The sequence below is a fragment of the Vulpes lagopus genome, chromosome 7 (genome assembly GCF_018345385.1).
Source record: "Vulpes lagopus strain Blue_001 chromosome 7, ASM1834538v1, whole genome shotgun sequence".
Lineage (NCBI taxonomy): Eukaryota > Metazoa > Chordata > Mammalia > Carnivora > Canidae > Vulpes > Vulpes lagopus.
This window is the reverse complement of record NC_054830.1, coordinates 51,942,342-51,966,521: the sequence shown is the minus strand read 5'-3', so window position 1 is coordinate 51,966,521 and position 24,180 is coordinate 51,942,342. Positions and strand designations below refer to the sequence as shown.

The 24,180-nt window shown below is 38.3% G+C and overlaps 1 protein-coding gene and 1 long non-coding RNA gene across 4 annotated transcripts in view; one reads left to right on the top strand and one right to left on the bottom strand.

The window, feature by feature from the left end:
• The window catches only part of PPARG (peroxisome proliferator activated receptor gamma), a 132,650-nt gene extending 118,552 nt beyond the window's left edge, over nucleotides 1-14,098 (bottom strand). Inside the window, exon 1 of one of the 3 annotated variants that reach the window (XM_041760806.1) lies at nucleotides 13,984-14,098. The gene's annotated coding sequence lies outside the window, so the exon portion shown is untranslated. Of the gene's footprint in view, nucleotides 1-13,191; nucleotides 13,279-13,330; nucleotides 13,350-13,983 lie in introns of those variants that run through there. The other 2 variants (XM_041760807.1, XM_041760805.1) reach the window with 2 other exon arrangements.
• On the top strand, nucleotides 13,182-22,641 carry LOC121494413. The gene is made up of 3 exons (XR_005988806.1): nucleotides 13,182-13,251; nucleotides 20,710-20,833; nucleotides 21,618-22,641. It is a non-coding gene; the product is annotated as an uncharacterized LOC121494413 (long non-coding RNA).
• The last annotated feature ends 1,539 nt before the right edge of the window (nucleotides 22,642-24,180 follow it).

The following is a 24,180-nucleotide window of genomic DNA, read 5'->3' as shown; positions in this document are numbered from 1 at the left end:
ACTTTTGTAAAATGCAAAATTATGTGCTTGAATGTTATGACAAAATAAAAATTTTAAATGCTTATCCTCCCATTTGCATTTACCTTGTACCAGGTCAGAAACTAAGGGTTTTATGAGCAGATCGGTCTTCATTTTCCCTACCTCTTTGTTCCTACAGGCCCTCCTCATTTTATGTCCAGATGTTGCGATAGCCTCCTGTTTTCCCTGCACACTACTGCCAAATTAATCTCCTGATTAAATCATCTCACTCCTTTTCTCAAGACCTGGAATCTCACCACTCCTTATAAGATAAAACCCACACTCCTTTGCCTGCATTCCAGACCCTTTCTCATCTGACCTAAAATCTGTATCTCCGACCATATTTCTCCTACTCACATACACGTGCTACAGCCACTTCAAATGCGTTGATCTCTGCAGAGTTTCCCTCAATCCATGCTTACGCACTATTCCAGGCTTTGTTTTCTTCCACTGGAAATTCCTTTCCCCTCCTTTTAGGCTGCCTCAAACCCTGAACTTTTTTTGTCGCTGTTTTATGGAGCAAAATTCACAGAACATAAAATTAACTATTTTAAAGTGTACAACTCAGTGGTTATTAAGCACATTCTTCAAGCTGTGCAACCAGCACCTCTATCTAGTTCCAAAACATTTTAATCACCTCAAAAGGAAATCCTGTACCCATTAAGCAGTCACTCCCCTTTTCCCCTTCCCCCCAGGCCCTGGCAACTACTAATCTGCTTTCTTTCTCTATGGATTTGCCTATTCTGGATATTTCATATTAAAGGAATCATGCTTTAGTTCCCCTCTTTGTTTCTTTTGTCTCTTTTTCCGTATATTTTTTAGTTTTTTTTTCCCCCAGAAGGTTACCCTGTCAACCTCCAAACTTCTCAAGTCTAGTTTAGCCTGTCCCTTCTCTACATGGCTTTTTCTGGGTACACCCTCTACTCCACACTGATCCACCATTCCCGGTATTTGTGTAACACTTGTTTTCTGTCTTACTTATTTTAGCTCTTAATCATATACTGCTCTGAACTGTTGGTTAAATGTTTCAATTCTACCCCATTTTGATTCATGTAGGTTATAAACAACTTCTAGCAGCTCTGGTGTCTCCCTTTGTGCCTAGAACATACCTGAACACGTGTGCCATTCTCTGGGTCCAGCCATACACGAATGAATAACAAATTAAGAAAACTGAAGTCTGGATTGCCGATGAGAGAAAGCTCCAAGCCTACTGGAGTTCTTCATCTCTCAGTTCTTCATCCTTGTTTTTATCAGGCTCTACCCTCCCCTGCCATTTTGCTTCTCTCTTGTATTGTGTTTATGAGGGTCCTTCTTTGCCCTAGTAGGAGGTGGACAGGTGTGGCTGCAGAAGGATAATGGCAGGCTGCCCAAGGGTGGAGAGGGTGCAAATTCCCTGCATTGATCTCTTTTGCTAAGAGACTCCTCTACCTTCATTCTACATCAACAGATTAAGGCCTCCGGAGAAGAGGGGTTGTGCAGAGATGTCACGAGGCCACATAAAAGAAGATTCTCTATTTGCTTTTCTTCTATACGTGAATCAGTTTCTTTGGTATTTTGGTTTGAAGTTGTTCATAAACCTGTATCAGCCTTGTGAAAGGATATTAACTGTTTAATAATTATGATAATACTTATGATTCATATATGAAATAAAGTGATTAAATTATGTTATATATTATAAATTAATTAAAAGGCCAAAACTTGACAGTTTTATCTAATACTTAACAAAATGTTTGAAAAGGAACTTGTTTTATTTTATGCATGAGTAATACGTCTAAATGACATTCTCTATTGTACATTACTATGAGCTTTTCTCCAGTTGTAGTGCTAAATAGAATTTGTTACAGTTGCCATTGGAAGCCTCCAAACAAGAATGTAAAACACTTCTCTGGCCCTTAGGCCATTTAAAACCTGTTTTTCTGACCAGAACAACTAAAAGATCCAACATAGAATGCTAAAGTCTGTAATTAACATTTTTTCCTCTTTTCATATCCCATTTTGCCTGCTTTAGAATAGTAAAATGGAAACCTCTTCTGGCATTAATTTCAAATCATTATGTATCATTAAAAATGTTAAATAAAATAAAAATTAAGATTTTAAAGACTAACTTATGGAATTCCTTAAATATGTAGAGTATAGTAGCACTAAGAATACCATGTATGTGACCCTGAAAAAGTACAAAATTGTCCTCAAAATCAAATCAAATTTAAAAACATTTATAAGGTACTTAGAATGCACTCAGCCTCCCTGCGCTACAGGCTGTGAATTAGGGAAATCAAATCAAGTTTAAAGTATTTATAAAGTACTTCTAATGCACCCAGCTCTCCTGCACTACAGGCTGTGAACTAGGGAAATTAAATCAAGTTTAAAGTATTTATAAAGTACTGACAGTACACCCAGTTCCCTATGCTATAGGCCATGAATTAGGGAAGGTAGGCAGTACATATGTACGTATGAGGAATAAAAACTACAACATCATTTCTATCCCTTATGAATTAACAATTGTGCTTAGTACACAGAATTGGTGCAGAAAAATAAGACATGACAGCAAAGAATCCGCAAATACAATGTGTAATGCAGAATATGGAACACGTTAAATTACATTTCAGAGTAGATCTGCCTTCTAATGGTTTTACTTCAGCTCAGATTAAAATCAGTTTGCATTTTCCAAATTTGAAAACTGGTGGCCAGTATAAATATTTTATATACATGTTGTATGACAGAGGAAATCAACCTGACGTTTAAAAATCTAATGTGCATAATAAAGACAAATTAATTGTGTGTCTGTATTGTGCTTTGCTAGGATCAAAGATTGTCCCAGCCGACACAGTGGAATACACAGAATGAATCATGTGTGTGGCCTAAAGACAAATTAATATGCTGTATTCCACTGCTTAGTTATTTTCTCAGCTTTTACGAGCTATGGTCATTTGCTCCCTAGTGTTAGATGCTAGTTTATCTACCCAGCATGGTGTGCTCTCAAGACTGAAAAGTATTAGTCTGACTGTCTGGCCATGTTTCCAGGTGGGCAAATTTTACTTCCTATGTAGGGATATCTAGTGTTGAAAAGCAAGAGGTCTTAGAGTCTGTGGAATTGAAAAAACTGTAGTGAAATCTGAAAAATCTGAGTTTGCCAAGTCAGTCTATATATGAATGGATTAATTGTATTTTACTTCACATAAATTACTTCAAAATGGGTCTTCCTCATGATGATTTCCCCCAAAGTGTCAGATTATTCAGAACTTATTTTTAAGTGGTCAATAAAACATTTTCTGTCAATGTAACATCAGAACTAAAATGGTAGAAAATTTTTATGTGAATACAGAAATTGGAAATCGTTATAATAAACACTCTGACCAAAGGATGCACATTTGAAATAGTATCTGGATCTCCTTTTACTCAAATATTATATTCTAAATATGTAAACGCTCTTTATAGGCTTTTAAAGAAAAGTAGCTAACTTTGTTTCTCAGGGGGAAAAAGTGGTTTTGGTTGTTGGTTTGTTTTTTAATTTTAACAAGATAGTCCCAATGAACTTTGCTTTACATTTCTATTAAGTATAATTTTTTTGTAAATAAGGTTACACATTCACTTGCATAGTTCACCCCTCCAGTACATTCACTGTGGCAACATTATACATCATCCTTCTGCAAAGTGAATAATCACCTTGTCATTTGGATTTTTAATAACAGTAATACCCTGTTAACAAAGGATTCGTTCTACCTCCTTTGTTAATAACTCTGTTACTCAGAGAGATGTAAAGTAATGTAATATTATGTTATACATAGTATACAATTCATAAATATAACCTAAAATAATATAGTATTAAGGGATCCAGAAAAATATTCAAGGATGCAAGTTTTCCCCTATTCACAACCAACTCAAAGATAGCCACCTGACTCCATGCTGGTCTAGCAATGCTGCCTAAGATTGTGGCCTCCTCCTAGATACCGCCCCTCCCACTACTGTTCATTTTAAATCTAGTTAATAATAATTGTAAACTCCAGAAGAGATGGAATTTGTCTGTTCATTGCTTTATCCTTCTTCTCTAAAACAGCTGTTGGCACAAGGCAGGATCTCAATAGATACTTGTTGAATAAATAAATCTTCATTAAAAAGGGGCTTCTTCTCAGTTGATGTGAGAGGTGTCATCATACGAAGCTTGTGTTACCTACAAATTCTAAGAGCTATAAGCTGAATTGTGTGGGCTGAGGTTTGCCCTGGGCTGTACTAAGGACTAAATCATCAGAAATGGGGGAGGCAGAAAAAAGAAATACTTAGTATCCCTGATAAAAAAAATTCTAAAAGCTTTTAAAACTTTGTTTTCATTCAGATAAAGGTTATTCTAAAGACATGAAGCTAATATAAACTTCTCAAAAGAAGTTCCAAAGAAAGTGACAAGAAAAATATAACCTGTAATCTGGGTCAAAGGCAAAGCCACGTAATTTTCCCTTTGGGATTTCTAGAACAATGCAACAGAAAAAAGGAAAAATTAATTAATTCAAAAGCTATTTCTCTGTGTGTGGTGTGCACATACATGTGTGTAAAGATGTATTGCTCTGTGTATGTATATTTACATATTATATTAAATATATGTTATATATTTAAAAATATACCTTTTACAGTGTTCACTCAGAAGTTTGACTAGATTTTTGGAAACCTCAATTCACTTGCTATTAAATTCTATCCTATCACGGGATCATTTATATTTATAAAGAAACATTATATATATATATATATATATATACATTTTTTTTTTAAGAAAAAAATCTAACAAGGTTGGCTTTAAAATAAAATAACTCCAGAAACTATTTTTTTAAAAAGCTCTGTTTGTCAGCATATGCTAAAGATCAAATAGGGAGTATAGGCCCAAAGAAATAAACAAAATCAAATCTTATGTATGGCTGAGAAAATTAAGAGGCTATACCAGAGATGGGTTATTTTTCTCCTCCCAAATCGAGGCTAGTCAAGCAAAGAGTACAGATAAGTCCAATATGTGAAATAAAATTAGGTATGAAATAAAATTGGGTATAACCAAAAAGAATTCATGTGGTGCCTTACATTATCATCAATGCTTTCAAGAAATTAAATAGGTAGAAGATTCTCAATGTTTAATTGACTCCTTGCCTTGATTTTTACTAATCAGAGCTATAAATATACTAAAAAGCAGAAAAGCTATAAATATATGCTTTTGGTTACAGAAATAATTTTGTAATACTAGCTGAACTTTGGAAAAGAGAAAAATACAAAAATATTTTAAAAGCCCTACATAACCTATTTATTTTTTTTAATTTTTTTTTAAATTTATTTATGATAGTCACAGAGAAAGAGAGAGAGAGGCAGAGACACAGGCAGAGGGAGAAGCAGGCTCCATGCACCGGGAGCCCGATGTGGGACTCGATCCCGGGTCTCCAGGATCGCACCCTGGGCCAAAGGCAGGCGCCAAACTGCTGCGCCACCCAGGGATCCCCTTTTTTTTTAAAATTTTTTTTATAACCTCACTATTTAATATCACTGTCATAAGTTTTATAGATTCCTTCCCTTCTAGACTTTTTCATATATACACACTTATATAAAGTTGCAATCAATAGTGCACATACAGTTTTTTGCTACTTTTTAGTTAGTATTTTTCAGATTTATTACCATTTCTAAATTGTCACTAATGATTATATAACATTCCACATAGTAATCATACCATAATTTAATTATTTGCCTGTTATTGAATATTTAAGTTACTTCCAAATATTGGTTCCTGTAACAAGATTTTATAAAAGTTTTTGGGTATATTGCTTTCCCCATATCCTCTGTGTCTTTGGGAAATGTTCCAGAAATAGGGGTATAGCATTCTAATGTGTGATATACTGCCCAATTGCTTTCTAAGCACCCTGAACTCAATCACAGGTGACATCAGAAATATATGAGTACCAGTTTCTTCAATTCCAGAATCAAAGAATTTTAGAATTTAAAAAACCAAACAACTACCATCAATATTCACTAGGAAGGATACATTTTCTACTATTACTAACTGGAATCAAGGCTTAGATCCATATCTTGTAAGTCTGTTTAATGTAAATCCTCTAGGGGTGAGTCATCCTCAGTGATGTTATAAAATCCAGTCCCAAAGTTGTAGTCTTTGAGACTCAGGATTGCTAGCAACTAGTCTAAGGTAAGAAGAACCAGTGATGCTCAGATTACAAAGCGAGCTGGCTAACTTCTCTTGACACAAGCTTACTGACAACACTGAACTTCTTTAAGTAATACAATGCCAAGCCAGTGTGGTTAATTTTATAAGATAACCCCAAGAGAGTCTATCAATGGGGAGAATACAGCCAAGAATTTAACTATAGTCAAGGGTAAGGCCTATTAAAAATAATCCAAACTAAGCGCAGTAATCAAAGGGTCTAGGCCATCACATGAGATGCAGGAATGAGGGGGTTCCAAAACAATATCCATCAGAATCCCCCCCCCCTCACCCCAGAGAGCTTGTTAAAACACATCCCTAGAGTTTCTGATTTAGTGGGTCTGGGTGTGGCCTGAGAATTTGCATTTCTACCAAGTTCCCAAATGATGCTAATGCTGCTGGTCCAAGGACCACACTTGAGAACCACCATGTTAGATGATTTCATTGTTCTTTTTAAAACATTTATTGAGTGCCCACTAAGTACTGTGCTATATGCTAGAGATAGGCAGATGAGTAAAACCCAATTAGTACCTGCTTCAAAAAACTGGTAACCTATATTTTTGCAGACATTGTACTGCTCTAGTCCTAAACGCCAACAAATTTGGACCTCACTGTAAAGCAAGTTTAAAAATATATTATACTTTAAATAAAGTCTTTAAATAAAGTCTTTAAATAAAGTCAGGATGTTTCTAATTAGTTCTCAATACTTTAGGAAAACATGTAGTAATTCCACATTGGCAAATGCCTGGGTATTTTCTTCACTCTTGTTGTATTTTGACATATGTAAATAATTTGTTAAAGTATCTTCTTCATTTATATATACACCATTCGTATGTTTGTTCTTTTTCATAAACTCTATCCACTACACAAAACAAGAGAAAAAATTTAAGCACTTTTCCACATGCGATCAAAAACTTGTTTACACCGGTCATTATCAACTGACAGAAAAGAACAACGTTTAATAGAGTAGGACTCTGAGATTCTCTGTTTTAGATTCCGACTTCTGCAACACTGTGGAAAAAGTGAAGGAGGTAAGCAACGTGCTCAGTCATAATGCATGAGGGTGGCCCAAAACTAACTGTTAAACACTACCTACCAGATGATTCAAAGAATTAATGAACTTGCTGTTGACATAGTTACCAAGATTCTACTTCCAACAAAGATGTGTTGGCTTGCCATAACAATTCTTAAGCAAAAAAAATTAAAGAGAAAATAAAGCACGTGTTAAGTTTCATGATCGGTGGTTCTGGGAAAGCATTAAGCATTATTTATATTTCAGTATATTTCTTCCTGATGACTGAAAGGTCCCCCCTCGTTTCAATCTACTTTAAAAGTCTGGAAGAACTAACTCATGGAGACACTAGATAATTTGACTAGCATCACAGAGAAAATAAAAAGACATAATGAGAGGTAATATTCAGATCTTTGATTACCAACTACTACTCATGACCTTAATTTCGGTAATGTATCTTCAGAAAATTGATGTTGGGGGACAACATCACAGGTGTTTTCTTTGAGGGGAAAAAATGGTTCAAGGAAGATTTGTATCGATTTTTAAGAGAAAAATAAAGGCATCTATATATCCTTTCTTACCACTGCTAGTTCCAATAGTTATTTTCCTATTTGGTTTCAGAGAGACTGGTTTATGGGGAAACTAGAACATGAATCACTTTAATTTTATTTTTCCTTCTCCAGATCACCTCTTTCAAACACCCACATGTGTTTCTCTCCCCTAAAGGCCTTGTTTTCAGGTAGCAGGAACTGGGAACTAACATGTCAAATTTTTGCTAACAGTGGTTTAAAGAAACTCTGCTAGGAATACTGGCATTTTGAAAGTGGACTTCAAACTTTCAAATGACAAATAGTTTTAGAGGTGGAATGACAGCCAGTCGGGTGGGGTCAAAGTGAAGGGCTTCTTTCCAGCACTTCATCATTGTACTCAGGCAACCTGACAGGTATGTTTTCCCACTGCCTTCCCTGTAAAGGAAAATGCAGTTTAAACATACAGGATCAAAATACCCTCTTTCCATTCACTTTCCCAGATTCTGTCTTGAGGCAACTTAGAGAGCCAGACAGAGTAACAGTGCTAGGTGGCAACTTTAGAATTTAAAGCTATTTTAAAATTCTATGATGTCACTGAGGACCAGGATTAATTCTTAGAAACCAACCTTATATTTGAGGTCTATGTACAGTAACTGCAATCTGCTGATTGTGGGAGTTGACCAAACACACATCTCATATACTCCTACTCAGGGTATTTCCCTATTTTTCTACCTCCTTCATATCTCTCTCCTCCTTATCTGTGGTAAACTGTGAAGGAATTCACACCCCGGGTTTATGCTAATATGAACTCTTTCCAGAAGGTCAGAAAATTTGTCTCAGTAAGTCTTTTTTTTTTTTTTAATTTTATTTATTTATGATAGTCATACAGAGAGAAAGAGAGAGAGGCAGAGACACAGGCAGAGGGAGAAGCAGGCTCCATGCGCCGGGAGCCTGATGTGGGATTCGATCCCGGGTCTCCAGGATCGCGCCCTGGGCCAAAGGCAGGCGCCAAACCGCTGCGCCACCCAGGGATCCCTGTCTCAGTAAGTCTTATCCACATTGTTAACTCTCCTAGATGAGTCTACAAATTAAAGTGGTTTAGAAAAAAACCAAAACAGTGAATCTGTTAAACTAGCAATGAATTTATTTTCTAAAAGCAATAAAGTGGAATAAAAATGTTTCCTAAACATATACTTAATAAAAATTGAACTAAACCATTATATGATCTGTTTTAAATCCTGATAAAGTTTTAAATCTCAATTTTAGTTGATTCTTGTTGCATGAACTGATGACTTCATTTCTTTCCTTTATATCTGAGAAATCATGGTAAGGAAAAGAGACTCTCTACACCCTGTCGCAAAAAAAGATTTTCAAGTTGAGGATGGCCTGGCCGCTTGGAATAGCTGAAGGTATAACAATGATTCTGAGAAAGCCCAAGCTACTATGAAGAGAGTGGAAGTAAATATTGCTCCCAGTTCCCCACCCCAAAGGGTCAAGGGAACACTTACCTACAGACACTGGCCTAAACCTTTCTTTGCCCTCTGTCTCCCTACCCCTTTAGCTATATTCCTACATAGGCTCTGGAGCTCCATATTCCTGGAACTGAATGGGGTTCAGACCTGAAACCAAGTCCCTTACTTTCTTGCAGAGGAGACACATCACGATAAAAAGCATTACTTAACAATTCATAAAAAGAATTTAAAATGTATTATTTGGATGATGCATGGTTAATTACATGCTTTTCCAATTACTCCCTCCTAATTGGTGGGCTATTAAGAGGCATACTCACTTTTGAGTCTCTAAAATCCGATTTGGGGTTATAGCTTGTTAGAAAACGAGCCAATTTTTACAACAAGTACAAGTCACTAGTCTTTTAGTCTGAGATACTAAACTTGTCTTTTGATCTGAAGGTTCACAGGCCTCATTATAAAACAAACCGGCTCCTGGGTAACATACGTTAAGCACTCACAGGCTGCACCATAAAAATATGTAAAGAATAGAACTTTATCAAATAAAAGTACAATCTGCACCTAGGTGGCATTAGACATGCAATGTTGACACAAGAGGATCCACACTGTGTCTACAAAGGACTCACAAAGATATTATCAATAAAACAAAAAATTAGTCATCTGATTTTTGATCTAAAGTCATCAGGGAATAGGAAATACAATTTTACATTGAATACTGATGAAATATTTCCAGAAACACTTTATAAGTTGATCACCACACAGCAAGCATTATCTTTAGCTCATTCTTTGTTGTTGTGTTTTGTTTTGTTTTGTTTTTTAAGCAGGCTCCACGCCCAGCATGGAGCCCAGTGCTGGGTTTGAACTCACAACCCTAAGATAAAGACCTGAGCTGAAATCAAGAGTCAGTTGCTCAACCAACTGAGCCACCCAGACACCCCTCTTCAGTTCATTCTTAGCAATGATCTCAAAAATAGCGCTAGGGTACCATCCGCATTTGTAGAAGAGTTAGCTGTGACATGGACAGCCATGAAGATTCTCTTTAAAATATCTGCTCAGTTAAAATTCAGGGCAAGGTCATATTATTTAAGATACACAGGTTTGCTGATAAAGTCTTAAAATCATATATAAAAAAAAAGCACAGAACAATAACTGCAATACTTTTCCCATTTCACAGATGAGGAAATGGCCAGTTAGAAAGGATAAGTGGTTGATGGCCATTACCACCCTGACTGTGTTGGAGCTCATCTGATCTCAGAAGCTAAGCAGGTCCGGCCTGCTTGTAATGGGGTGAGAGAAAGCACAAGTGACTCACCCCACTGTAATAAGTGAAAACTGTGAAAAGTGTAAATACTCATATTCTGAATTAAATATTCAGTATTAAAATGTTGGTATGTATTGACTATTGAATAAAAAGTCTCTTAATATATAAACTTCTAAAAAATAAACAAATAAGTATATACTACTACTGGTGATAATTTTTGCCGTTAACATCTACGAAAGCGATCTCCAAAACATGGTCTACTGTATTTGAATTGATTTCCTTCTAACAACCAACTTCAGTATTTTAGGTAAATAAAAATTAAAACATGACATTTTCATTAAATAAGCTCTAAAACATCTGCTATTCAACTTCTCAAATCTACCTCTGAATTGTAATAAAATAAAAATAGTAAATAAGAAACTTTAGGAAGATTTCAAATAATCTTCAATTTAAAAATCTTTCATCTAGAATGGTATGAACCTAACTGAAGTATGATATGTGGGGGCTGTCTTATGCTTACAAGATGGTTATTCACAGATATTACCATACTTTGGTGGAGTCAAATTATATCAGTTTTAAAGGACCTTCATAAGCACTTTAAACCGCTGCCCTTTCTGTTGCTTTTAGGCCTCAACTACCCTAACGTTGGGATCTGCTAGGAAAAATAAGAAAAGCTACTTAGAAATTCAGTGTAACTATTTTTTTTAGGTGGGGAGCATATGTTTACATTTATAGACTGGTGACTTAAATCAAGTTTTCTAGATTAGTGATTTTTTAAAAAAAGCTCTACAACTGGTATTTATTTAGTGGAAACCTAATGAGATCAAAACCGTTTTCCAGTATATTTTGCTACACCTTAGGACATATATTTCCAAGTTCAAGTGAAAATGAATTCGCCAGGACACTCACAAATTAGAATGATGTCATTTTCTGTGTTATCCATAAGCAAATAGATATACACATACATCCTATGAAAAAAGTAAAAGTATGGGCCAGGATTTAGAAAACAATTGTAAAGTATTATTGTAACACTTTTTCTGTGCTTCATGAAAGTCTGTTGTCATTAACAACCATTTCACAATCTGAAAACTAAATGAAATGTGTTAATACTGGTATTCACAGCAGTGGCTTTCACAGAGTTTTGACATGCATAATTATCTTCATAGTTAAGTTTAGTGGCAAACATCTTATTTTCAGAGAATTACAGGAGATAGAAAATAAGTATTTGTTTACTGTCCTATAACTTACTAACTAGAAGCAATTAACCGTGATCAGTAATGCACTTCTAAGTCATATTCCTAAAGTCAGACTGTAAATTTTAAATGTTATAGAGATTTTGAAATTAATAGTGATTTTTTTAAAAAAAATTATGACTTGTCGTTTAACTGTAATTCTGAAATATATGAAATGAACATTAAGGCAGTGTGTTCCTTTAAAAAAATAGTATACTTAATTATAAAAATACCAATCACAAAAATATTTTCAAAGTATCTTAAGTGTAATAAAGAAGATGATGCCGGTGGATATCTGAGTTTTACTTTTTTTTAATTACATGCCTTTAAGTTTAAAAAAATGAAAAAACAATGTCCAAAAATCTTAGCCCAGAATTCTCCACATCTTTATACCTCATCAACACCATGCTGTTACAGTAGTTATCATAAAGACTAAAAGTGAACTTTCAAATGGGAAAAAGAATTTTTATTTAAAAGTGAAATAACCACTTTTTTCCCCTTCCAGTGACTTATAAAAGATTGAGGTGGTCACTAGTTGATTCTAAGATGTTCTAAAATGATCAGCAAGTATCACCTACCATATAATTTAAATAAAAGAGAAAAATTATGTGAAGTACACAGGAAGGCAAAAATAGAAGGTTTTGTCACAAATTTCATTTTTTGGCTAACAAGACCTTAGTCTTAAATTTTTGTATGCTACAGAGTACTATCAACTACAGAACGAATCCGCGAATCCGACTGATAATAGACAACACAAAAATTACGTTAAAAGGCGAACAGGTTCTCTTGAAACATTACTCAGAACGCTAGGTGGTAACGTGTGTCTTCCATACAACAGTCATAGGAGTGTGAAGCATTTCTCTAAGGAAGAAGCCCCAGGGAATGTCTATCTCAGTCTCTATACCAGAAGGGTTTCCTAAATCATCTAATACCATCAGTTCGGTTCTGCTTTCAGGCAGTGATTAATCCCTTAGCTATAGACGGGAGACCGCCAGAGAACACCTGAGATTTGGGGAAGATGTGCCTGCGTCCTGTAAAGAGTGAGCTCAGCTCTTCACTGTTCTCTCAACAATGCTGGTTACAGTCTGTTTCATGAATGATGAAAACAGTTGACATTAAAATAATGTACTTCAAAATAAGGAGCTTGTCCAGGAACAGAGTTCCTAGCACTCCGTTCAGCATCTTGCCTGGTTTTGTTCTCAGATGATAATTCAAACAAAATTAATTTTACATTTCATCCCCCCAGCTTTGAAAGAAAAAGAGAAAAACTTTAGCTTCTTCCTTACAAGACTATTTTTCGACTTTATTGCTCCTAAAGTTGACATTATCCCCGCCCCCCCAGTAGTGAATTATCCTTAGATTCTTACGGTAAACCAAGACCACCGCCAAATAATAACGATAGAATAGAATCGTCACCATCATCATCATCTTGCAAATCTGGGACACATCAACACATTTCAACAAAACGCAATCGGGAGTGAGGCGACTCACCTAAGCAACGGAAGCTAACAAGGAGAATTTAGAAATGCAACCTTCCGATCACCAGCAGAGGTAAAGGCCCCTTCTTTACCTAACAACTGACCTTATATAAAAGCAGCGAATAGGTTACTCCCAGTTTCTGCCTCCTTACCTTAGGCTCCTCCCCAAACACCCAGGCGGACGGTACCAGAGCCACACACCCACTTCCCACCCCCTGCGCTGAGGGGCCGGTGCCTCGGGGTAGGCTACCTGCCTCGGCCGGCCGCGGGGGGGGCGCACGGAGCGGGGCGCACGGAGCGGGGCGCACGGAGCGGGGCGCACGGAGCGCGGCCCAGGGCAGCCCCCAGCGGGGGTCCGCGGCTCCCGAGCGGGGGTGGCCGGGGGACGCACGCCCCTCCGTCGCCTGCAGCCCCGGGGAGCCCGGCCCACACCCACATCCCAGCCCTGCAGGCGGCTCCCGGCCGGCTGGGCGCTCAGGGGCACCGGGGCTTGGTGACCTCGAGGGCGCCCCCCGCGGACCGCTGCCCGCGCTCCGCAGCGGCGGGACGGACGCGCGCCAGAGCCCGCGGTTCGGTCCCCGAGGTGCCCTGGAGCGTCTCCCGGACGCCTGCGCAGCGCCGCCGCGGACCCGGAGGCCCCCGGGTGTCCCGGACCCGACGCGGGCGCTCGCTGCGAGGGGCCGGTCCCGCCCCCGGGGCTGCCCGCGCCCGTCCCCGCCGACCTGGACGGCAGCCCGGCCCTCGGCGCCGCGCCGCACCCCGGCACCCCCGGCACCCCCGGCACCCCGCGGCACCCGACACTGACCTGCGGCCGCGGCGGCCCCGGAGTCCCGGCAGCCGACCCGAGCGCCCCAGGCGGCGACTCCCGCGCGCGCGGCGGCTCCCAGTGCGCTCGGCCCCGCCTGCCCGAGGCCCCGCCGGGCCGGGGGCGGGGAGGCGGCGCGGGGGCGGCCGCGGGGGCGGGAGCGGCGCGGGGCGCGGGGCGCGGGGCGCGGGGCGCGGCGCACAGTAGGGCCGCGGCCGCGGGGCTGCCTGCTCGAGCCCCCGCTCGGCCGGCCTCGCTCGGTCCTCGTGGCCGCCGCTGGGAGGCGGCCCAGAAACGGCCCCATTCCCCAGAGCGGGCACCTAACGGCGCTCCCGAAGGTGCCCGACGCTTCCGTCCGGGAAGAGCCCGGGCTGCGGGGTCCCCAGCCCGCCCTCCGCCTCCGGGCCGCTGTGTCTTGCTCTTCGCCCCGCGAGATCTTTTTTTTTTTTTTTTTATGACATTTAAAAAAATTAAATCCTACCTAGGATCACCTGGTTTTTAGCGGAGGGTGCTGCGCGCTTCCAGCCCCCCCCCCCCTTTTGCTTTTGTACTTCACACCGGTGCTCATTGTTCCCTTAAGGTGACAGAGTTTGGGTTTTAATCATTAAAAGCATTTCTTAAACTCATTAACAGAATTTCTTGAATTCTTTAGCGGCGGCTCCTCCACTGAGGGACCAGGACGCATGGGGCGGGGGCGCGGGGGCGCGGGCCGTGGGAACCCGGAGTTCCTGCGATCGGAAGCGGCTGGGGGCCTGCTGCCGGGCAAATGCTGGGGTCGACCTCGGCCCGGAGGGTGCCCGGATGCCCACCCAGGCAGAAAGCCTCTGGTCTTGTGGCCTTGAGGCCCTACCTTCTTTCCCTTCTTCCCATCTCATTTACTGAGCATCCTGTTCTAGGTCTGGTCCTCCTTGAGGAGGCAAAGATGAATACCTGTTCCTGACCTCAAGAAGCTGACCCATTGCTTATCCAGAAACCTCTCTAGTCCTTTCGCATTTTAACTTGTTGGGGACGCTTACTTACCCCCGCCCCCTTTAGTGCAGAAGGTTCTCATTTTTGAAGTACAGTTTCCTGAGGATGAGTATCACTTCTGGGAAGGTGCAGAGCTTACGTCAATGGATTCATGTCCTTCTACTTGTGTCCTAAAACACAAGAGCTACAGCTCTACAGGGATTTAAAAGAAGACCATTTATAATTATTGAAAACCCGCTTTCTTTGCCTGTCGTCTGGGTAAGTCAGGTTGTCAGGCATAGAAGTGCTGCATGCATCCTTCTTCTTGATCATTGCCGAGTTCCAACCAGCTTTATTGAGATATAAATTACATAATTTAACTACCATGCATTTCAAATGTATAATTCAACATTTGTCAGTTTACTGACAGAGTTGTACCACCACCGTTATTACCTAATTTTGTATTTTCATCACCCTCAAAGGAAACCTTCAACTCATTAGCAGTCATCCCTGTAACCATGGGTAACCACTAATCCAGTTCTGTCTCTATAGATTAAACTATCTTGGGTAGATCGTATAAAATCATACAATAAGTTCTTCTGCGACATGCTTCTTCCAACTTAGCATACTGTTTTGAGGCTCATCTATGTGGTAATGTATAGGTCCTTCTTTCTTTTTATGGCCAAATAATATTCCATTGTATGGCTATATCACATTTTGTTCATCCATTAGTTGGTGAATATTTGGAATATTCTTTTTTTTTTTTTTTTTTTTTTTTTTACTACTAGGAATAATGCTGCTATGAGCATTCACATCAAGGTTTTGTGTAGACATATTTTTCATTTCTCTTGGGTATGTATCTAGGAGCAGAAATGTAGCTCTATGTTTAACATTTTAAAGAACTGCCAGCCTTTTTCCAAGGTGACTGGCTGCCCCATTCTAGATTCCTGTCAGTCATGAATGGAGATTCCAATTTCTCCACATCTTTGTCAACACTTGTTACTGTCTTTTTTATGTTAGCCAACCTGATGTGTGTAAGGTGGTATCTCATTGTGGTTTTGATTTGTACTTCCCTAATGACTGAACATACACTTTTACATGTGCATATTGGTTGTTTTGTATCCTTCTTGAAGAAAAGTCTTTTTAAAAATCCCTTGCTCATTTTTAAATTGCATTATTTATATTTTTATTGTTAACATAAGATTTGTATATATATTCTCAATACAAGTTCTTTATCAGATATATAATTAACAAATATTTCCTTCCATCCAGTAGTTCTTTTTACTTTCTTCTTAGCATCATTTAAGGCAGAAGAGTTTTTAGGTGTTTTTTTTTAAGATTTTATTTATTTATTCATGAGATATATATATATAGAGAGAGAGAGAGAGGCACAGACATAGGCAAAGAGAGAAGCAGGCTCCATGCAGGGAGCCCGATGTGGGAGTCGCTCCTGGGACCCCAGGATCACACCCTGGGCCAAAGGCAGGTGCTAAACCGCTAAGCCACCCAGGGATCCCCGAGTTTTTAGTTTTAATGGAATCCAATTTATCTATTTTTTTCTTTAGGTGTCACATTAATTCCTAATCCAGAGCTGCAAAAAAATTACTCCTAAATTTTCTTCTCAGAGTTTTATAGTTTTAGCTCGTATGTTTAGGTCTGTGATTTATTTTTGAGTTAAATTTTGTGTATGGTGTGAGGTAGGGCAAATCTGCTTTTGGTTGGTGAAATTCCCGTAATTAAGGACACTGTCCAAAGAGAATCCCAACACAGTAAACTCAGAACTGATGCAACATTTTAGAGTTGATCTAAATACTTTCCAAACATCCTAATGAGAAAAAAAAAATGTGATTTTTGAAAGCGATCTATAGTTAGTGAAGCCTAAAAGTGTAAGAAGTTAAGCAATGTAAATAGAAATAGTATAAATCCATTTTTTAGACTACCAGTCTTGATCCACTGGTGGGTTATTAAATCAATTCAGGGGGTCACAACCAATATATTTTTTTAAAGTCCAATAAAACAGAAGAGAACAGAAGGTATCAGAATGTAATTCCTAAGTTTAAAAAAGTGTATACATAACTCACGTTATGTATATGTGTGTTGGTGTACCAAGAATTGGTGTAAAACATGTTTCTTACTGTTGGCCGTATTTTTAAGTTAGAAAAACACTGTGTAAGCTACAGTTGCAGAATTCTTTCATTCCACAAACATTTATTGAGTGCTTATTGTGTGCCAGGCCCTCTGCTAAGTGCTGTGGATAAAATGATAAACAGCACATAGGCTCCGCCCTATGACAGCATGCATATGCAGTCCTATCCATATGTAGTTTCTAGAGATAAAAAATTTTACCTTGGTTCAATTTTTCCCAACCACAAGGACACCATCCAACTGTTGATGTCTGGTCCTGTGGCACTTATTTTTCTGCAATTAGTCCTCAGCTGTTTACCTCACTTGAGGTTTGCAAACATATTTGCTTTTCTTCCAACTAGGGGAACTTTGTTCCTAGGTTCATAATTGCATACTATGTTTATTATATTGGGAAGGAACTACAGATCTAGTGGTGGGAGGTGGCCATAACTGAATTGATTCACGTTTTATTCCAATTAAAACTAGCTTTAGTGAGAGAATTTAGGTGTTTTTTTTTTTTTGAGAACTCAGATACTTTTAAATACTGTTATATTACTTCTTAAGGGAGAAATATCAAATAATGACAACATTTAAAAAAATAAAGACAGTATTTTTATTTTTCAAGGGTTTGGCAAAACAGAGTGACAGAGTGTTGGCATTAATGGTGATATTTAACTGTTTTGGATATTGGGTTTTGGAAAATTAATGTGCTCTGTTTCCAATCATCCAATTGAGTCACTTATTCATGGCCGCTGTGTACAGTCTTGGCTCTGACATTTGCTCCTTCTCTTTATCTGAGAAACCATTTGTCGTATCTAAACACCATACATTCCCAGGAGATTTAGAAGATCTCATTTTAAAATTAAAAAAATTATAACCAGTTCAACACGCCAGACAGGTTACACACACACGAGTGCACACACACGCACACTTCCACAAATACATCCACTTTTTGAATGACTCTATTATGTTCCCATACATGATTTCTGGATCAGCTTATGAAACTTTCCCTGCAACCTCCCAATTTTGCTTTAAGTTCCTTTCCCCTTCCTCTCTGTATTCTGACACCTGTTATCTTGTCCTTCACTGAATGACTTGCTCATTTGTTGCAATATCTTAAGTACCATAGCCAGGCTGGTAGCCCATTTCTTCTGACTTCCAATTGATTGATCTCTTCATTATATCTCTCTGTGTAGGTCAGCTTTCTATTTCTGAGTGGTTGCTTGTAAGTAAAAAAAAAAAAAAAAAAAAACTGGAACACTTTATTTTTGGCACGTTTTCATACAAGTATTAATCTTGATTAGAAACAAATAATTATTACAATATATACAGCTATATGTTGATTCAAATTAAAAACCAGAAGAGAACATAGCCAAATTAATATTTTATTTTTTCTTAGTATCCCAACTTTGAGCTTTTTTAAAAGATAGTTTGGAAGAATTGAAAGAAATAATTTTAAAGCCGTTTATTTTTTTTGAAGATATTATTTATTTATTCATGAGAGACACAGAGAGAGAGGGGCAGAGACACAGGCAGAGGGAGAAGCAGGCTCCATGCAGGGAGCCCGACGTGGGACTTGATCCTGGGTCTCTAGGATCAGGCCCTGGGCGGTGCTAAACTGCTGAGCCACCCACATGCCCCAAAGCTGTTTCTTCAATAGTACTGTTTTCTTTCCTGTTGAATGAAATAACTCCCCATTTTTCTTTTACTCACCTGTTTTTGAAAATATTTTATTTTTTAGCATTTGTGAACATCTTATGAACTTAATGATGATATTTAACTCCAAGGTAATTCAATTTGGTAATTTCAATGGCTTTGAACTAGACTACTTAAATTTTAAAGTTTTAATGATTTGAAAACATCTTTTAAAGGTTCAGAAATACTTTGATTTTCAGGGAATATAAAGAGAGCCTTGGGGTGCCTGGATAGCACAGTCAGTTAAATATCCGCCTTCAGCTCAGGTCATGATCCCAGGGTCCTGGGATGGAGCCCTGGATCGGACTCCCTGCTCAGTGGGGAGCCTGCTTCTCCCGCTCCCTCTGCCTGCTGCTCTCTCTCTGTGTCAAATAATAAATAAATAAAATTTAAAAAGAGAGAGAGAGCGAGAGAGAGACTTTGCCCTGCTTTGCCAAATTTTTTCTACTTTTTCCTTCTAAAAACTGACCTATTTTGCATATCAGCTTGGCCCCTAAGTGTTAAGAGGGAGGAAGTTAAGTGAGTAAATGTTGGGAAGAAGAGAACTCCCAGTCACCCTGGAATAGCAGAGTTTTCAGAATGGAAAGTTGTCCTACTTTCCATTTGTCATTTCCTTTCAAGAGTATTAAGTAGTGGTGGAATGGAAAGAGCCCTGACCTTTATCCCTGCTCAAGGTCACAATGAGACCTGGTTCCTCTCTCTGAAACTTAGTTTCCTCATCTATAAAATGGAAATATAATATATTCCTACAATCTCACCAATGAGATGACATGAGAAAATGCCAATTCAGGTTCCTAGTAGGAACTCAGTAAATGTTTATTAACTGAGTGCAAGTGTAGAGAATGTCCTTTCTGATAGTCATTGATTGATTAATGTATTAAAGCACAGTTTGGATGCTAAATTGTATTTTCAGTACATTTTTGGAAATACTTTTTGAAGTGTTTTTTCATATATATATATATATCTTATTAATCATCAGTCTACATGGATGCTCTACCTTTCTTGCATGTAAAGAATCAGTAATATAATGAATAGATTTAAAAACAGCTATGAACCCCAGATTTCTGTATGAGAAGGGCTTTCTCAGGACACCTGTGGGATTTTATAAGTCTTAGTTAGGCTTTGTCATATAAAGCTAAAAAGCAAAATCTTGTTATGATGGAAAATATCAGACATATACAGAGGTGGACAGAATTAGGAAATGAAACCCTGTATTCATAATCCGGTGTCAGTTTATGGCCAATCTTGTTTCTTCTGTACCCTCACTCATCCCCCTCACTTCTAATATAATTCTGAAGCGAATCCCCAAACACATTTCAGCATAAAACTTTCAAACTGTTTTAAAATGTTGTTCTTAAGTCTTCTATGTAAAAGTTGGTTCAAATGATTTACTCTGGGAGATTTGGGGTTTATCAGAAAGGTTTCTCTACTGACATTTTTTCAGCTCTATTGCTGGTAGGCTGCAAAATATGTTTATTGCTGAGAGAACCGTTGTCTGCATGCTACAGAGTTCCAGAAGACCCAAGAACATAACTATGTGGAAGCTGAGAAATGGGCAAGTAACTTGGACCTCAGGAAAGACAGTTACGGTAGTTTCAGTTGCTAACAACAACAACACCACAAAATAAAAAACAAAAGCAAACAACCCTTGTGTACCTGTGCCAAGAACAGATTTCAGCAGCTATCGGCTCCCCACACTTTGGGGTAGCTGGGTGAGGCCTGGGTTGGCAATGTTCAGGGGCTGCCCCACTCTCGGGGGGGCAGCCCTCTTCTTTCACGTTCCTCTTCCCGTTATGTGAACTGTCCAAATGAGAATTGTGGGCTAAAGGTTAGGAAGAACTGCAAGACCCTACTCTGCCCTTCTGGAAGACCTCCCTGGGAGTGGTTGTGTTCTCTGGGCTTCTGCTTACTCCTCTGCCTACTGAGTTCAGTCTCTAATACTGTGATATTTTGGCACAGGTTGTTGTCGAAGTGTCCATCTTCTCCTACTGAGATGTAAGTGCCTCGACACAGAAACCCCTGGTTCATTGATTTTTTTTTATTTTAATGCCAACCACCTCCTGCACTAAATGCCTGAAATCAGGTAAGTGTGCTATCCCTGACTGTTGAATGACTGATCGCTGACTGTTTAATTTGCAAACCACTGCCTACTGTTAAGTAAATTGTGTAAATGTCACCTCGTCAAGAGGTCTTCCATCACTGTTATTCTTTATTCTCTTGACAGTTTTATTTTTCTTCTACCACCTGAAATTACGTTTTTAACCTTTTGTTTATTGTCTCCCCATACTAGAATATAAACTCCATGAAAGCAGGGAGTTTTGTAAGACTTTGTTATTTTAGAGCAGCTTTAGATTCACAGCAAAATTAAGAGTAAAATACAGAGATTTCCCATTACCCCTTAAGGATAGGGTCTTTTTAAAAATTCACTGTTGTAGCCCTCGCTTATAGTATGCCTAACATGACTAGTGGTAGGGGCTCAAAACATTTTAATTATTGTAACAGTAATACTGTCATAGACTCAATTACCTTTAAAAGTTGTATTTTCATCATTTATGTCCTGCAAAATTGATTAATAAGTAAATCCCCAGGTTCTGCTACTGATTTGAGCCTTCCTTAGGTAGCCACTGGCCTCTCCGTTTTTGTGAACATAATTTTGGTTTGAACTTCTGAACCCATGTGGCAACTTTGCTCTTGACGTGGTGAACAGCTACTATTGATACACAATTTCTGTTTTGAGCACAGTCTGAGGACTGATGGCGAAGTTTGAACCTGGGGTTCCAGAGCTGTGCTTCCTATTAGAGTTATTTTAGATTTTCTCTTCCTCTGTGATTTTTCAGTAATATAATTTCCCTTTTCCTCTTTTACAGAACAGATTTTCCAGCACCTACATGCCTATTTCTCAAGCGCCTGACACCTAAAGGAGCATTTTTCATATGGCTAGGACATGACATTTGGGAGAAGCATCTTTCTAGGGGTGACAGCCTGGCACAGCATAGACTTTCCTTCTGTTTTACATTTCTACTGCAATTTAAATGTTAGAGTAATTGGTCAGTTGGCCATAAATTGCATGTACAGTTGACCTTTTAGCAATGTGGGGGCTAGGGGTCTTCTGTGCAGTTGAAAATCTGCTTATAACAGTGATTCCCCCTAGACTTAACTACCAATAGCCCACTGTTGACCTGAAGCCTTACTGATCACATCAACAGTCAATGAACATGTATTTTGTATGTTATATGGATTTTATAATATACCGTATACTTACAATAAATAAAGCTAGACAGAGAAAATGTTACTAAGAAAACTATAAGAGAAAATATGTTTATAGTTACTGTATTTATTTTATAAACTGTATACAGTTCAAGGGTTAACTCTATATGTTTAGAAACTTTTGTAACCTCTTGGGAAGTCATGGGAGAGGGAGTTAAGGGGTCAGATGGGGCCAGATGCGCTTTACTGAAGAGCAATAGTTGTTGCCATTAATATCTTTGCAGCCTCTCTTCCTACTACCATAACCTGGATACATGGATATTTTTTCCCCCCCAAAGTATTTTCCTGTCTTAAATGTCCTGTAACTACCATTTATTCTTTCAGTAAAGCTTCAGGAATTCAATATAATACTATAGTGTCTCCAGACAGTCAAAAACATGTTTTTAATGTATCATATTACATGGTTAAAGCATGCAATGTTATAGAAACAAATAAAACAAACATTTACAAACCATAAGATCAATAAGAATCACAATATATGGGCAAAGTCAACCCAATCACAGAATGAAAGATACATCCAAGTGGAAAAACAAAATAAGAAAAGAAAAATAAATCACAGCCTTGAACTTTTATATAAATAATTGCTTTTTTCCTTTTTTTCTAATTATTTTAAAAATTATAGAAGTCATATTAAGCTTCTTGTAAAAAGTCAAGCCAGTTGAATACTAATGTTCACAACAGTGTTACTCATAGGAAGCCAAAAAAGTGGAAACCATCCAAATGTCCAGCAACTGATGAACGGGTATATAGAAGGTGATGCATATTATTCATCAGTACAAATGAATGAGGTGCTGATGCATGTTATGACATGTGTGAGCCTCAAAAAATTTATGCTGAGTGAAAGAAGTCAGTCATAAAGACCTTATATTGTATAATTCCACTTATATGAAATGTTCAGAATAGGCAAATCCACAGTGACGCAAAGTAGATTCGATGGGAGAAGAGAAAATAAAGAATAATTGTAAACGGGTTTAGTTTCTTTTGGGGCAGTGACAAAATGTTCTGGAATTAGACAATGGTGATGGTTGCATGACTTTATTAAATATACTATATTAAAATACACTTTAAAATAAGTTAAAATATACTTTATTAAAAATCCACTGAATTGTCTGTTTAAAGGGCTGAATTTTATGATACGTGAATTATATCTCAATTTAAAAAATGTTGAGAAAAAATATTTATATCTATCCTCCTTTGTGAATAAGAACTAGCATGTTTTTACTTTTCCCTTCTTCACCCACCTGCCTTGTAATGTCATTCCATTCTCCAGGGCTGCAGCAGATTGTTGTACAGGTTGTAACTATGCCCAGAGAGGCCAGCCAAATGGACAAAAAAGGTCTAAAATCCTAGCCATGCACTCATTCTACCTGAAAGAAGGGGTGCCTTTTATGGGGGGAGGGGCATAGGGAGAGTAAGAGAGGTTCTTAATTGAGTAGGCTCCTTGCCCAATATGGAGACTGACATTAGGCTCAAACTCACAACCCTGAGATCATGACCTGAGCTGAAATCAAGAGTTGATGCTTGACCCACTGAGCCACCCAGGCGCCCCAAGGGAAGTGACTTTTTCTGACCCACACAGAAGAGCTTTAGGAACAAGTAATGGCCCTAATCATTTTAATGGGCTTTTAGGGTAGTCAAGATTGGTAAATATGTGTATTTAGTCTACTGCCTAGGATTAAAAGCCAAACATTTCATTTTACTGTAATGAATTTACTATAATGTGTTATTTTCCAGAATGGAACATCTTTAGGCCCTCTCTTCACAAGTTGGACTGAATATTATCTGATTAATCTCAAAAAGCACATTTCTAGTTTGAATGTGTGTAATACAGTTCCTTTATATTGGCTTTTTTGTTTGTTTGTTTGTTTGTTTGTTTAAAAAAGATTCAGTGTTATTGTTCAACTTTATGTTATGATCCTCCAATAGTTTTTATATTTTATATCACTAAAGTACCACCACTACCGAGGGGATTTCCTGATACTTACTTGTTCTAACAATGCAACTTTTCTGACAGCATTCTTGTAGATTTCAAAAGAGCTCAAATAATAGTATTTTTGACGCTAAATTTAATCAGTGAGTCAATGCACATTTATTGAATTACTATTATGTTGAAAATAACACTCTATCTCAAACAGGAAGAACCCCCAAATCATGGTACTCTAC